The sequence below is a fragment of the Chiloscyllium plagiosum genome, unplaced genomic scaffold, assembly GCF_037043375.1.
Source record: "Chiloscyllium plagiosum isolate Xiang-an unplaced genomic scaffold, Cpla_swu_hap1 HiC_scaffold_9, whole genome shotgun sequence".
In the NCBI taxonomy this organism is placed as follows: Eukaryota; Metazoa; Chordata; class Chondrichthyes; order Orectolobiformes; family Hemiscylliidae; genus Chiloscyllium; species Chiloscyllium plagiosum.
The window spans coordinates 27,287,082-27,300,659 of NW_028270147.1; the positions used below are offsets into that span (position 1 = coordinate 27,287,082).

General features: G+C 42.8%; 1 protein-coding gene across 3 annotated transcripts in view; it reads left to right on the plus strand.

The window, feature by feature from the left end:
- Positions 1-13,578, plus strand: part of LOC122554220 (uncharacterized) — a 57,109-nt gene that overhangs the window by 1,042 nt on the left and 42,489 nt on the right. The window lies entirely within an intron of this gene.

Sequence of the window (13,578 nt, forward strand, 5' to 3'; positions counted from 1 at the left end):
TGGTTCAATGATAACTGTTCCTCAAAGAGTAATGAGATGATTTAAATGCAGTTTACGCAATCGATAATCATTACGATAGAATAGACCAGACTGAGTAACCTCCTTTATTATTTACTGGTTTGCAGTGTTGAACTAATCGTGTAGATATACTAATTTGTAAAATAGTCGAATAAACACAACGAATATAGTATAAAATTGAGAAATATTTCAGCGTAGAGGGAAATAGCTGTATGTCAGTAGGTGAATACTGTATCAATGCGTATAGACTTTTCGTTTCTCTTGCTGAATAATTTGTTTAACATATACTGTTTCATAACAGTTTGCTTCCTCCATTTTTCCACTCTAAGCGATTGATTAGTTTGCCTAGCGGTTGCCCAGTGTTGATGGCCCTACATTTTTGGAAACATTTTTGACGTTAATGTATTGTTTGTGTAGCTGACTCTCAGGAAGCATTTCAAATGCCATCTTGGTGCAGGAGTCATTGTTGATTGCCCGCGGGTTCCTGGTTGACGTCTGCACGGCTAGACAGACCGATTTCTTAACTCCCAAACCTTTGAGCACACGAAGCAGGATGTCACATGGGATAATGGAATCTGGAGGTCGGGATTTGCCTCCATCTCTGTGGCTGTTCAGGATTTGCCGCCTTCTCTGTCTTCTCCATTAAACGCTGTGACTCAAAGTAAAATGTAGTTTGACTGACAAGTTGTCATCGTTTTTATCTATTGGCAGCAAGCTGCTCCAAGTCACTATTGTTAACGCTGCTACATTTCAAGGAGAGCTTTAAAATTCCAGTAAAGCATGTTCTATGATCCCAACGGATGGTGCTACTGCTTGTCTGGGGTTTGCATGGAGATCAGACTTAAAATGAGACGTTTATTATCCCCTTTTGCCTTTGTTTTTTTTATTATTGCTGTTTTTGTAATCAGGTATGCAACCAAGATAGCGCCAGAGAATGGCAACTTTGTACACTTTTCAATGTACTTGTATATTCCTATACTTGAGTACGCATGACAGTAAAATCTAATTGTAAATCTACTGGACAAGTCAGATTTCAGTTTGAAACTTGGCTTTGTGGATCATACTTGTTTAAAAAGTTAGTTAATGTGGTGGTCAATGACTTAAACATATTTGCAAGAGGCTTCAGTGTTCTTTAACAACATGATGTAAATTAAGAAAGGTGGTAAGGACAAGACAGGGAACTGTAGACCAGTGAGCCTGACTTTGGTGGTGGGCAAGTTGTTGGAGGTAATTCTGAGAGACAGGATGTACATGTATTTGGAAAGGCAAGGACTGATTAGGGATAGTCAACATGGCTTTATGCGTGGGAAATCATGTCTCACAAACTTGATTGGGTTTTTTGAAGAAGTAACAAAGAGGATTGATGAGGGCAGAGTGGTAGATGTGATCTATATGGACTTCAGTAAGGCGTCCAACAAGGTTCCCCATGGGAGACTGGTGAGCAAGGTTAGATCTAATGGAATACAGGGAGAACTAGCCATTTGGATACAGAACTGGCTCAAAGGTAGAAGACCTTTGTTGAAAGGTTGTTTTTCAGACTGGAGGCCTGTGACCAGTGGAGTGCCACAAGGATTGATGCTGGGTCCACTACTTTTCATTATTTATTTAAGTGATTTGGATGCGAGCGTAAGAGGTATAGTTAGTAAGTTTGCTGATTACATCAAAATTGGAGGTGTAGTAGACATCGAAGAAGGTTACCTCAGATTACAATGGGGTCTTGATCAGATGGGCCAATGGGCTGAGAAATGGCAGATGGAGTTTAATTTAGATAAATGCGATTTGCTGCATTTTGGGAAAGCAAATCTTAACAGTACTTATACACTTAATGGTAAGGTCCGATGGAGTGTTACTGAACAAAGAGACCTTGGAGTGCAGGTTCATAGCTCCTTGAAAGTGGAGTCTCAGGTAGCTAGGATCGTGAAGAAGGCGTTTGGTATGCTTTCTTTTATTGGTCAGAGCTTTGAGTACAGGAGTTGGGAGATCATGTTGCGGCTGTACAGAACATTGGTTCGGCCACTGTTGGAATACTGCATGCATTCTGGTCTCCTTCCTATTGGAAAGATGTTGTGAAACTTGAAAGGGTTCAGGAAAGATTTACAAGGATGTTGCCAGGATTGGAGGATTTGAGCTCTAGTTTGAATAGGCAAGGGCTGTTTTCCATGGAGTGTCGGACGCTGAGGGGTGACCTTATAGAGGTTTATAAAATCATGAGGGGCAAGGATAGGATAAATAGACAATGTCTTTTCCCTGGGGTGGGGGAGTCCAGAAGCAGAGGGCATAGACTTAGGGTGAGAGGGGCAAGATATAAAAGAGACCTAAGAGGCAACTCTTTCATTCAGAGCTGGAATGAGCTGCCAGAGGAAGTGGTGGAGGCTGGTACAATTGCAACATTTAAAAGGCATCTGGATGGGTATATGAATAGGAAGGGTTTGGAGAGATATGGGCCAGGTGCTGGCAGATGAGACTAGATTGGGTTGGGATATCTGATCGGCATGGATGAGTTGGATGGAAGGGTCGGTTCCGTGCTGTACATCTCTATGATTCTATGATTCTAAAATCAGGGGGGGGGGGGGGGGGAGGGGATGCCTGAGGCAGTTACAAAGATGTTATACAACAGCAGAACATTTTTTTTTATCCCAAAGCTATCCATTAGAGAGACTCCAGTCCAGAGAAATTATATTACTATCTCAACTCTTTGCATTTCTACTTACCTGACCCCTTTCAGTTTCTGTTCAATGGATTGCAGAGATAATTTCATGGTTTCTTTTTGAATCTGCAGGCTTGACCCTTTCACAATTCTGAACACCTACACCTTTCTCAGTTTTAACAATCTGAAGACTTGTATATGTGCTTTTTCAACTTGGAAACTTCACAAATAACAACAGAAAACTATGCTGAAGTGATGATTCTCCTGAGTGACTTGATTCTCTTGCAAATAGAAAACATTCTCCTTTCTGAATTGAACTCTTTTGCTTCTTCTGAACTGAAAAAGACTTTAAAAATCTTATCCATTAAAACTACAGATACACTTTGTAGGCATTTAACTGCAGTTTTTCTTAGTAAACAGGATTTGTGTTACTGTCCAAATAACTTTCAAAATTATTGTTTTTAAAAATTCTTCCCAATACTAAACAAATTCCTCTGTCGCTATTTTAGCTTCCATTTTCTAAAAAAAATGATAATGAATATATTATCTTTTATCATACATGTATTTGCCTTGCCCTGGAATATTGGCCACTTGAGAGTTGAGTAAACACGGCATGGAGGAGGTGATGCTGTTTAGCAATTGAGGTACAGTGTCCAGTTTATCAAGGTTGATTTTGCTAAAGATTTGCTTGAATACTTCATGAGCTAGCTTCAAGAATACATCTGATTTTTCTTCTAGTCTTCTTTTTGAATCTAGTGGTTGTGCCAGAGATATTAATGAATGTTCTCTAGCGTTCTCATGTTGTACTGTTACAGTCCGAATCTGTCAGTGGTATGCGAAAGCAGTGACGGCAACTGCTTTGAACACTGGTACTTTTGCTGACTTGCAGAGGTCTTTGTTATCAAACACTCATTACTATAGTTTGTAGAAGGCTGAGCTAGAAAAGCTGAATGACAGTTATACGTTCTTGCCAATGGTGGGTCTTCAACAGAGGTGACTGTAAAGATATAGCAGATGCTTGATTTATCCCAGAGTGTTATCTTCCACGTACATGGGAGGTGTTATAATTGGAAAACTAGGTGTGGGATGGAATGAGTTTTGGTTTAGCAACATCAAAGGACAAGCTGAGTTATTTGTTTGAAGAATTGAACAGATTGAGAATGCATACAAATGTAATGCAGAATTGCTGACACAACTGTCATCTGAACATTGTAGATCTGCAAATGGACGTCAATAGTGGTCAGTTTAGGTTTGACACAACAATAGATAATAGTATTAAATACTGCCTAGATGGAAAACTTTAACTCCACAGGGTACTTGATCTTTGGGGGAAATTTATAAATAATATAGGGTTATCACACAGTCTAGCTTAACCCTAGTCTAGTGTCTCTTTCTGATCTCCCGCTCTGGACAGTTGCAGACATATCATGAAACGATTGCAGGATTATAATAAAGGTTTCTTACACATCCAAATCTTCGAAGCACAATTCACAGAACTTTGTTTTATAAGAAGCCAAATGTTTTGGTCACATTGCTGACTTTTAAAAATTCATTTCTAGGATGTGGGTTTCACTGGCTGGCTAGCATTTATTGCCTGTCCTTGCTATTCTTGAGAAGGTGGTGGTAAGCTGCCTATTTGAACTGATGCAGTCCACCTGCTGTGGGTTAGCCCATAATGCCTTTAGGAAGGGAATGACAGGATTTTCATCCAGCGACACTGGAGGAACATGGATATATTTCCAAGTCAGGATGGTGAGTGGCTTGGAGGGGAACTTGAAGATGGTGTTGTTCCCATATATCTGCTGCCTTTGTTCTTCTAGATGGAAGTGGTCATGTATTTGGAAGCTTCTACCTAAGGATCTTTGGTAAATTCTTGCAGTGCATTTTGTAGATGGTACACACTACTGCTACAGAGCATTGTTGGCGGAGGGAGTGAATGCTTGTGGAGTAGTGCAAATCAAGTGGGCTGCTTTTTCTTGGATGGTGTCAAACTTCTTGAGTATTGTTGGAGCTGCACTCATCCAAGCAAGTTGGGAGTATTCCATCACATTCCTGACGTGTGACTTGTAGATGGTGGACAGACTTTTGGTAGTCAGGAAGTGAGTTACTCACTGCAGTATTCAGAGTGTCTGATCTGCTCCTGACACCATTATATTTGTGTAATGAGTACAGTTAAGTTTCTGGTCAATGATAACCCTCATTGATAGTGGGGGATTTAGTGATGGTGAGACAATTGAACGTCAAGGGGCAGTGGTTAGATTGTCTCTTATTGCCTAGCATTTCTGTGGCATGAATATTACTTGCCACTTGTTAGTCCAAGCCTGGATATTGTCCAGATCTTGTTGCATTTGAACATGGACTGCTTTAGTATCTGAGGAATCAGGAATGGTACTAAACATTGTGCAATCTTTGGCAAACATCCCCACGTCTGACCTTATGATGGAGTGAAGGTCGTTAATGAAACAGCTGAAGATAATTGGGCCAAGACACTATCCTGAGGAGCTTCTGCAGAGTCATCCCTGAGCTGAGATGACTGACCTGCAACAACCATGACCACCTTCCTATATTTCAGGCATGACTCTAACCACCAGAGAATTTAGCGAGCTTTGAGAAGATTTGTAGCTCAAGTTCAGGTTCTGGATGTAGGTTTACTCGCTGAGCTGGAAGGCTCATTTTCAGATGTTTCATCACCATACTCAGTAACATCTAGAGTGAGCCTCTGAGTGAAGCACTGCTGATAATTCACAGGAAATGACATCATCAACCATCAGCAAACATATAAATAGAAAGCAGGAGTCATCAGGACTGCTTCATCCAGAGGCTCACTGAAGATGTTACCTAGTATGGTGATGAAATGTCTGAAAATGAACCTTTCAGCTCAGCAAGCAAACCTACATCCAGAGAAGCACCATCCTATGAACAAAGAGAATTTTGTCCATTAGACCACTGTCTATTGATGTCCCTAGTAGCTTCAAGAAAAGGCTTTGAATGTTATAACAGTCAGCATTGTTTGGATCTTTCATTCTTTCTCTTCTCACCACATATCTTTTTATATTCCAGATTTATCTTTGTGCATTGGCCTAGAACTGTAAGAATTCTGCTTTTTAAAATTTAATCACCTTTGGCTATGTTCATCCCAGCAGAGAAAATGCCCATACCTCTTTTTGGAAGTCACATAGTTCAGTATTGCTTCCTAGTGACAATGATTCTTGAACCTGATGGTTGATAGGATCCAACTATTCTGGAATTATGTTGGGCATGTGAAGATTTCCCAGATTGGCCATGAGTTACACTTGGAATTCTCACTTCAGTGAGGCTGCTTCCAAGCTGAGACATTGAGATGCTCTCCCTTTGACCATCTGGCATTGCGATGTTTTGCGTGTTCACCACCACCACTGGTCAATCTACTCAACTGGCATTGGTCCCTGCAAGAATTAGATGAGACAGATATCATATTTAAATCTTTGATCCAAACAATGACATACTCCAGGAAATGTCAAAACTTTGCTTAGAGTGTCTCCACGTGGGTTTGTATTTATCTTCCTGGTAGATGAGGATGTTTGTTTTACAATGAGGCCACAATAAGCAATAGCTGTCAGCTAGTGAACACTGTTTACATTGGCTTTTCCCATCCTGTTTTATTTTGTCCCAAATGGTGCTCCAGACTTCAGAGATGTGGACAATGGTAGTCCCCAGAAGAATGACCTTTTCCTTTGAGGTTGCAGTGGGAACTTTCTCATAGTTAAAATAGAACATTAACCTTACACTGTCATTGCATTTGAGGTTTAGGGCATAAGCCCTGTTGCTGGTGATGAGCTGGAGATGAATATTTCATTTGTACAGCTAGTAGGTTCTAGTCATTCACGCAAAATTGTATTCTGGATGGCAAAACCAATCCTGTGAGCTCAAGGGTCATGCTCAGTATTTTCTTTCCAGTAGAGCGTCTATCCCCTGCTTGTTCCTGAGGCTGTCCCAACTGCCCAGGAAGATAGTTCTAACCAAGGTTATCACCTTGGAGTTTTGTTAACTCATTAATATGATTACAGTTTTCTTTCTAGACAGTCATCTGGATGATCCATTGGTTCTCTAGTTCTCTAAATGGCAGCATTTCAAGTGTTTACTTTCTTTGAACGCACAGGGTGTGGTTCTCCAGCCAGAAGTTAGGTCCTTATGGCACCTTTTCAAGTCCATTCCCCATTTGGGATAAGCAGATACTATCCTGTAAGGAATTTCTTAGTCAGAGATGCTGCTACTCAAAGACACCACTGTGCTATCAAAGATGTCAAACAGCCTTCATACACTGCCCTGCTCAATCAGTCAATCTGCCTGGTTTGAAATCAAAACAAAACTGGGCAGTTAACTAGCAACCATTAACTCTCGCATCCTCTGTAGCACCAACTCTACCAGAGTATACTGGCAAAACAATCAAAATTTTCCTCTCGTACAGTATAAAAATTGGTTTTCCCCTTTTGGTATTCTTGCGTATTGTCCTGATGAGTGCAAGATGAAAACATTGAACAAAATATTTTTTTCTCAGCAATACTCAAGTTTGCAGATTTTCAATTAGAGGCTCAGAGCCATATTATGGGTGCCAATGCCTTTTTGCCACACAACTTTGTAAATGGGCACTGGTGGAAGCAATGTTGTATGCTGGAGTGCCATCATAGTTGATAGATTTTTATTTTGTTTAATCAGTTGGTCTTCCACTGAAACATAAGTATGCCATGAAAAATAAATATTATACAAAATAAATGAACACAGAAATCCTGCAGAGTGTGAAAATAGATAAGTCCCCTGGGCCGGATGGGATTTATCCGAGGATCCTCTGGGAAGCCAGGGGGGAGATTGCCAAGCCTTTGGAATTGATCTTTAAATCGTTGTTGTCTACAGGAATAGTGCCAGAAGACTGGAGGATAGCAAATGTGGTTACCCTGTTCAAGAAGGGGAGTAGAGACAATCCTGGTAATTATAGACCAGTGAGCCTTCAGTTGTTGGTAAAATGTTGGAAAAGGTTATAAGAGATAGGATTTATAATCATCTAGAAAAGAATAATTTGATTAGGGATAGTTAGCATGGTTTTGTGAAGGGTAGGTCGTGCCTCACAAACCTTATTGAGTTCTTTGAGAAGGTGACCAAACAGATAGATGAGAGTAAACCGGTGTGGTTTATATGGAGTTCAGCAAGGCGTTCAATAAGGTTCCCCAAAGTAGGCTATTGTACAAAATGCGGAGGAATGGGATTGTGGGAGATATAGCAGTTTGGATCAGTAATTGGCTTGCTGAAAGAAGACAGAGGGGGGTGGTTGATGGGAAATGTTCATCCTGGAGTCCAGTTAACAGTGGTGTACCGCAAGAGTCAGTGTTGGGTCCACTGCTGTTCATCATTTTTATAAACGACCTGGATGAGGGCGTAGAAGGGTGGGTTAGTAAATTTGCAGACGACACTAAGGTCGGTGGAGTTGTGGATAGTGACGAAGGATGTCGTAGGTTACAGAGAGACATAGATAAGCTGCAGAGCTGGGCTGAGAGGTGGTGAATGGAGTTTAATGCGGACAAGTGTGAGTTGATTCACTTTGGTCAGAGTAACCGGAATGCAAAGTACTGGGCTAATGGTAAGATTCTTGGTAGTGTAGATGAGCAGGGAGATCTCGGTGTCCATGTACACAAATCCTTGAAAGTTGCCACCCAGGTTGACAGGGTCGTTAAGAAAGCATTCAGTGTTTTGGGTGGCACGGTGGCACAGTGGTTAGCACTGCTGCCTCACAGCACCAGAGACCCGGGTTCATTTCCCGCCTCAGGCGACTGACTGTGTGGAGTTTGCACATTCTCCCCGTGTCTGCGTGGGTTTCCTCCGGGTGCTCCGGTTTCCTCCCACAGTCCAAAAATGTGCAGGTTAGGTGAATTGGTCATGCTAAATTGCCCGTAGTGTTAGGTAAGGGGTAAATGTAGGGGTATGGGTGGGTTGCGCTTCGGCGAGTCGGTGTGGACTTGTTGGGCCGAAGGGCCTGTTTCCACACTGTAATGTAATCTAATCTTTTAGCTTTTATTAATAGAGGGATCGAGTTCCAGAACCATTAAGTTATGCAAAGCTGTATAAAACTCTAGTGCGGCCGCATTTGGAGTATTGTGTACAGTTCTGGTCACCGCATTATAAGAAGGATGTGGAAGCTTTGGAAAGGGTGCAGAGGAGATTTACTAGGATGTTACCTGATATGGAGGGAAGGTCTTACAAGGAAAGGCTGAGGGACTTGAGGCTGTTTTCGTTAGAGAGAAGAAGGTTGAGAGGTGACTTAATAGAGACATATAAGATAATCAGAGGGTTAGATAGGGTGGACAGGGAGAGCCTTTTTCCAAGAATGGTGACAGCGAGCACGAGGGGGCATAGCTTTAAATTGAGGGGTGATAGATATAGGACAGATGTCAGAGGTAGTTTCTTTACTCAGAAATCAGTAAGGGTATGGAATGCTTTGTCTGCAACAGTAGTAGATTCGCCAACTTTAAGTATATTTAAGTCGTCATTGGACAAGCATTTGGACGTACATGGAATAGTGTAGGTTAGATGGGCTTCAGATTGGTATGACAGGTCGGCGCAACATTGAGGCCCGAAGGGCCTGTACTGTGCTATAATGTACAATGTTCTATGAAGTTATTGTTGGAGTGGTTTGATTCCAGACTGAAATCTGACTTGACAGATTTTTCCTTTGTTTAATCAGTTGGTCTTCCACTGAAACATAAGTATGCCATGAAAAATAAATATTATACAAAATAAATATTATGCAAAATAAATGAAGATAAGTAGAATGAACTAAGCTATTCATGTACGGCACACTTTGAAAGATTTCAAAACACACAGGTGCTGTTTTACATATCTAACTAAGACCAGGACGTTTGCGACTGAAACCGAAAGGCTATGAGCAAGAAAAAGCAATTCTCGATCCTTCTCACTGGGAGCAGCCTATAGCATTTTGCTGTTGATAATGTCCAGTCATAAAATACATCCAATGCAAACAAAACCTCATACACTCTCTCATGTACGAGTCTTTTTCAAAAACACATGGATCTAGAAATAGTAGCAAGTTAATCATTAAGCCCCTTTATATACACAGTCTCCCATACCAGGCACTGTACATGGTCAGGAGTCTCATCCAGAAGTCAGTCAGGTTATAGAGTCATAGAGATGGACAGCACAGAAACCGACCCTTGGGACCAACTTGTACATGTCAACTAGATATCCTAAATTAATCTAGTGTCATTTGCCAACATTTGGCCCTTATTGCTTTAAACCCTTCCTGTTCATGTACCTATCCAGATGCCCCATCACTTCCTCTGGCAGGTTATTCCATATGCGCATTACACTCTGCCTGAAAAAGTTGCCCCTTTTAAATCTTTCCCCTCTTACCTTAAATCTATACCTTCTAGTTTTGGACTCTCCCACCCTGGGAAAAAGGCTTTAGCTATTCACCCTCTCCATGCCCCTCATGTTTTTCTAAACCTTTCATAAAGTTACCCCTTAGCCTCTGATGCTCCAGGGAAATAGCCCCAGCCTATTCAGCCGCTCCCTTTAGCTCAAACCCTCCAACCCGACAACATCCTTGTAAATCTTTTCTGAACCGTTTCAAATTTCCCAACATCTTTCCTATAGCATGGAGACCAGGACTGAATGCATTATTCCCAAAATAGCCTAACCAAACAGGAAAGCCACACACACAGACCAAGTCCTAAACTATGAAAGTAAACACCCCAACACACGCAAACGAAGCTGCATCAGGACACTATTCAAAAGGGCCACAACACACTGCAGTACACCAGAACTGCAAAAAGAAGAAGAGGAACACCTATACAAGGTATTCGCCAAAAACGGATACCCGTGCAACTTCATCAACAGATGCCTAAGAGAAAGACCACGGAACGAGGACATACCACAACCAAAAGGACTAGCCACACTACCATACATCAGGAGCATCTCGGAACTGACAGCCAGACTACTGCGACCCCTAGGACTCATAACGGCACACAAACCAACAGCCACGCTCAGACAACAATTCACCAGAACGAAGGACCCGATACCCAACATGAGCAAAACTAATGTAGTGTACAAAATACCATGCAAGGACTGCACAAAACACTATATAGGACAAACAGGAAGACAGCTAACAATCCGCATACATGAACATCAACTAGCCACGAAACGACACGACCAGCTATCCTTAGTAGCCACACACGCAGACAACAAGCAACATGAATTCGACTGGGACAACACTACTATCATAGGGCAAGCCAGACAGAGAACAGACAGGGAATTCCTAGAGGCATGGCATTCATCCACAAACTCCATCAACAAACACATCGACCTGGACCCAATATACCAACCACTACAGCGGACAGCTGAAACTGACAACCGGAAGCGGCAGGGACAGACCACTATAAACACCGGAGGAAACATCAAAGAAGCGCTTCGCAGGAGGCTCCCAAGCACTGATGATGTCGCCTAGCCAGGGGACGAAACATTTGCAACAAAAACTTCCAGCTCGGCGAACAGAACCACAACAGCCTAACCACTGTCCTGTACAGCTGCAACATGACCTCCCAGCTCGTATACTCAATGCTCTGACCAATAAAGGCAAACACACAAACACCTTCTTCACTACCTTGTCTACGTGCAGCTCCACCTTCAAAGAACTATGAACCTGCACCCCAGGGTCTCTTTGTTCAGCAACACTCCTCAACGCTCTACTATTACATGTATAAGTCCTGCCGTGATTTGCAGCATTGCACATTTATTCAAATTAAATTCCATCTGCCACTCTTTGGCCAATCTGATCAATATCCCGTTGTAATCTCAGGTAACCTTCTTCACTATCCACTACACCTCCAATTTTAGTGTCATCTGCAAAATTACTAACCATGCCTCCTGTGCTCACATCCAAATCATTTATATAAATGACAAAAAACAGTAGACCCAGCACCGATCCTTCTGGCACATTGCCGGTCACAGGTGTTTCCTGCCTCTGCAGTAGATGGAGTGGGCTATGGTCGGTCCATTGGCTCCATAGCAACAAATCTGGGGATGGTAGGGTTAATGCAATCATGGCAATGTATAGGCACCAGTCAAGGATCTGGACATGTGTTGTCTGGTTCTGTTAGTCAAGTGGATTGCCTACGGTCAGTCTGTCACACCCATCCACATAAAGAGCGGGTGCGGGATTGCAGATGTGGCACAGCCACAGCACTGACCCTCAGTAATTTAGTCTTTGGGACTGATGCCTACAATTCTTGGCAAGAGTACAGTGAAATTGTGAAGTCAGGCAGCAGGAGTTCCAAAGAGTAGATGCTGTACAGCCTGGATGGCAAGGGTGTAACATGGGAGGGGTTCATCCACAGTCTGGAGCATCCTGACTTCAAGGGGGAATCCTGGCACTAATAATGGTCACGTAATATGCCAGGGTCTCGGTAGAAAGGGTAAGTAGGTGAAGGCACATAAAGATGGGCCAGGCAGGAACTCAGGGGAAATGTGAATCCTGTGGGGTTGACATGATGGGCTACTAAGCAAGACTACTATTAGAGATATTGATCTTGGGGTTGAGGACAGAAGCTACTGAAAAAGGGTGGAAATCAAAAGTGGGCAACGTGAAGAAAATGTTTACATGCAGCTCTGAGTGGGTAGGGGAAATGAGCTGTGAGAGAAGGAGCTGCAGCAACAGCAGTTTATGAGGCTTTTGAAGGGCCGATGAAGGTACAACACACAGGCACACGAGCTGTCTATGGCCATCCCACAGAACTGATCCTGTCTGTAGGTGGCACCTGTCTGACACAGCCACTGCTGGAGAACACTTTGACAGCTACACCTATGCACACGGAGGGAGCCAGGCATTAGGAATGTTGCACCATGAGGTCCAGAAATGTGAGCACCCAATGCCAGCTTGTGCTGCCCTTGCTTTTAGATAGCGCTGTCAGCGCAGACTTCCATCCATTGAGCCTCGTGTGTAGCCATGAACTGCTGCTGACTCCTGAAAAAATACATTGAGCACCTATACAGAGAAACTCAAACAGATGCACGAAAGTCAATGCCATCACATAAATGTACGCACTTTTATTACCAAAAAAACTTCCTTCACTCTTGTCACCAAAATGACCTTATTAAGTTGCCTTCTTTCTGTCCCTCCCATTGCATCTCAGTGCAGTGCCTGATTCCACAGCTAGGTGGAGGCAGACTAGGAGTCTGCTCTGATCTGGAGGTTAGGTGGGGTGACCCCAGGAGGAGCATGAGTCTAGACTGGCCAGATATGCCAAAAAAATGCCAGCGGCAAGTTGACCCTTCTTGGTTTGGATTGAAAGGATCATATGCGGGGTGGTGGGAAGGGTGAAGTTAGAGGCCCGGGTCAGCTCTACAATTGTCTTGTCAAGGGTTCTGTAAATGGTTCCTCCTGTGGCTGACATCACCCTGTAACCTTGTGAGAAAAGGCACTTTGAGTGCTCACTAGGTTTCCCCATTCCCTATTCTTCTAAGGACCAATGGCTGGGGCAATGCATTGTAGGTTTGTGCACACCTCCAGCAGGTTTTGAGGGTGCTGGGCCTTGATCTCCATGGCAGCCACCAACCTGTCCATAGAGAAGCCAGACAGTTGCACAATTCATTGCCTGGCTGCAATGAGGGCCATTGAGTCCCATCTAGTCTCTGCTGCTACTGTTCCTCCTTGTGCATTTGGGTGAAGTCCCTGATTGCCAACACACAGAGTCCTCTTCTGCCTAGGACTGAGCAGGTGCCTGGTATGATGATTTTCTGGAGTATCTTTTCCTCAGCATTTCTAAATGAATTGAATTGAATTTATTGTCACGTGTACCGAGGTACAGTGAATAGCTTTGTCTTGCCAGCAATACAGGCAGATCACAGAGTTAAGTAGCATAGATAAGTAA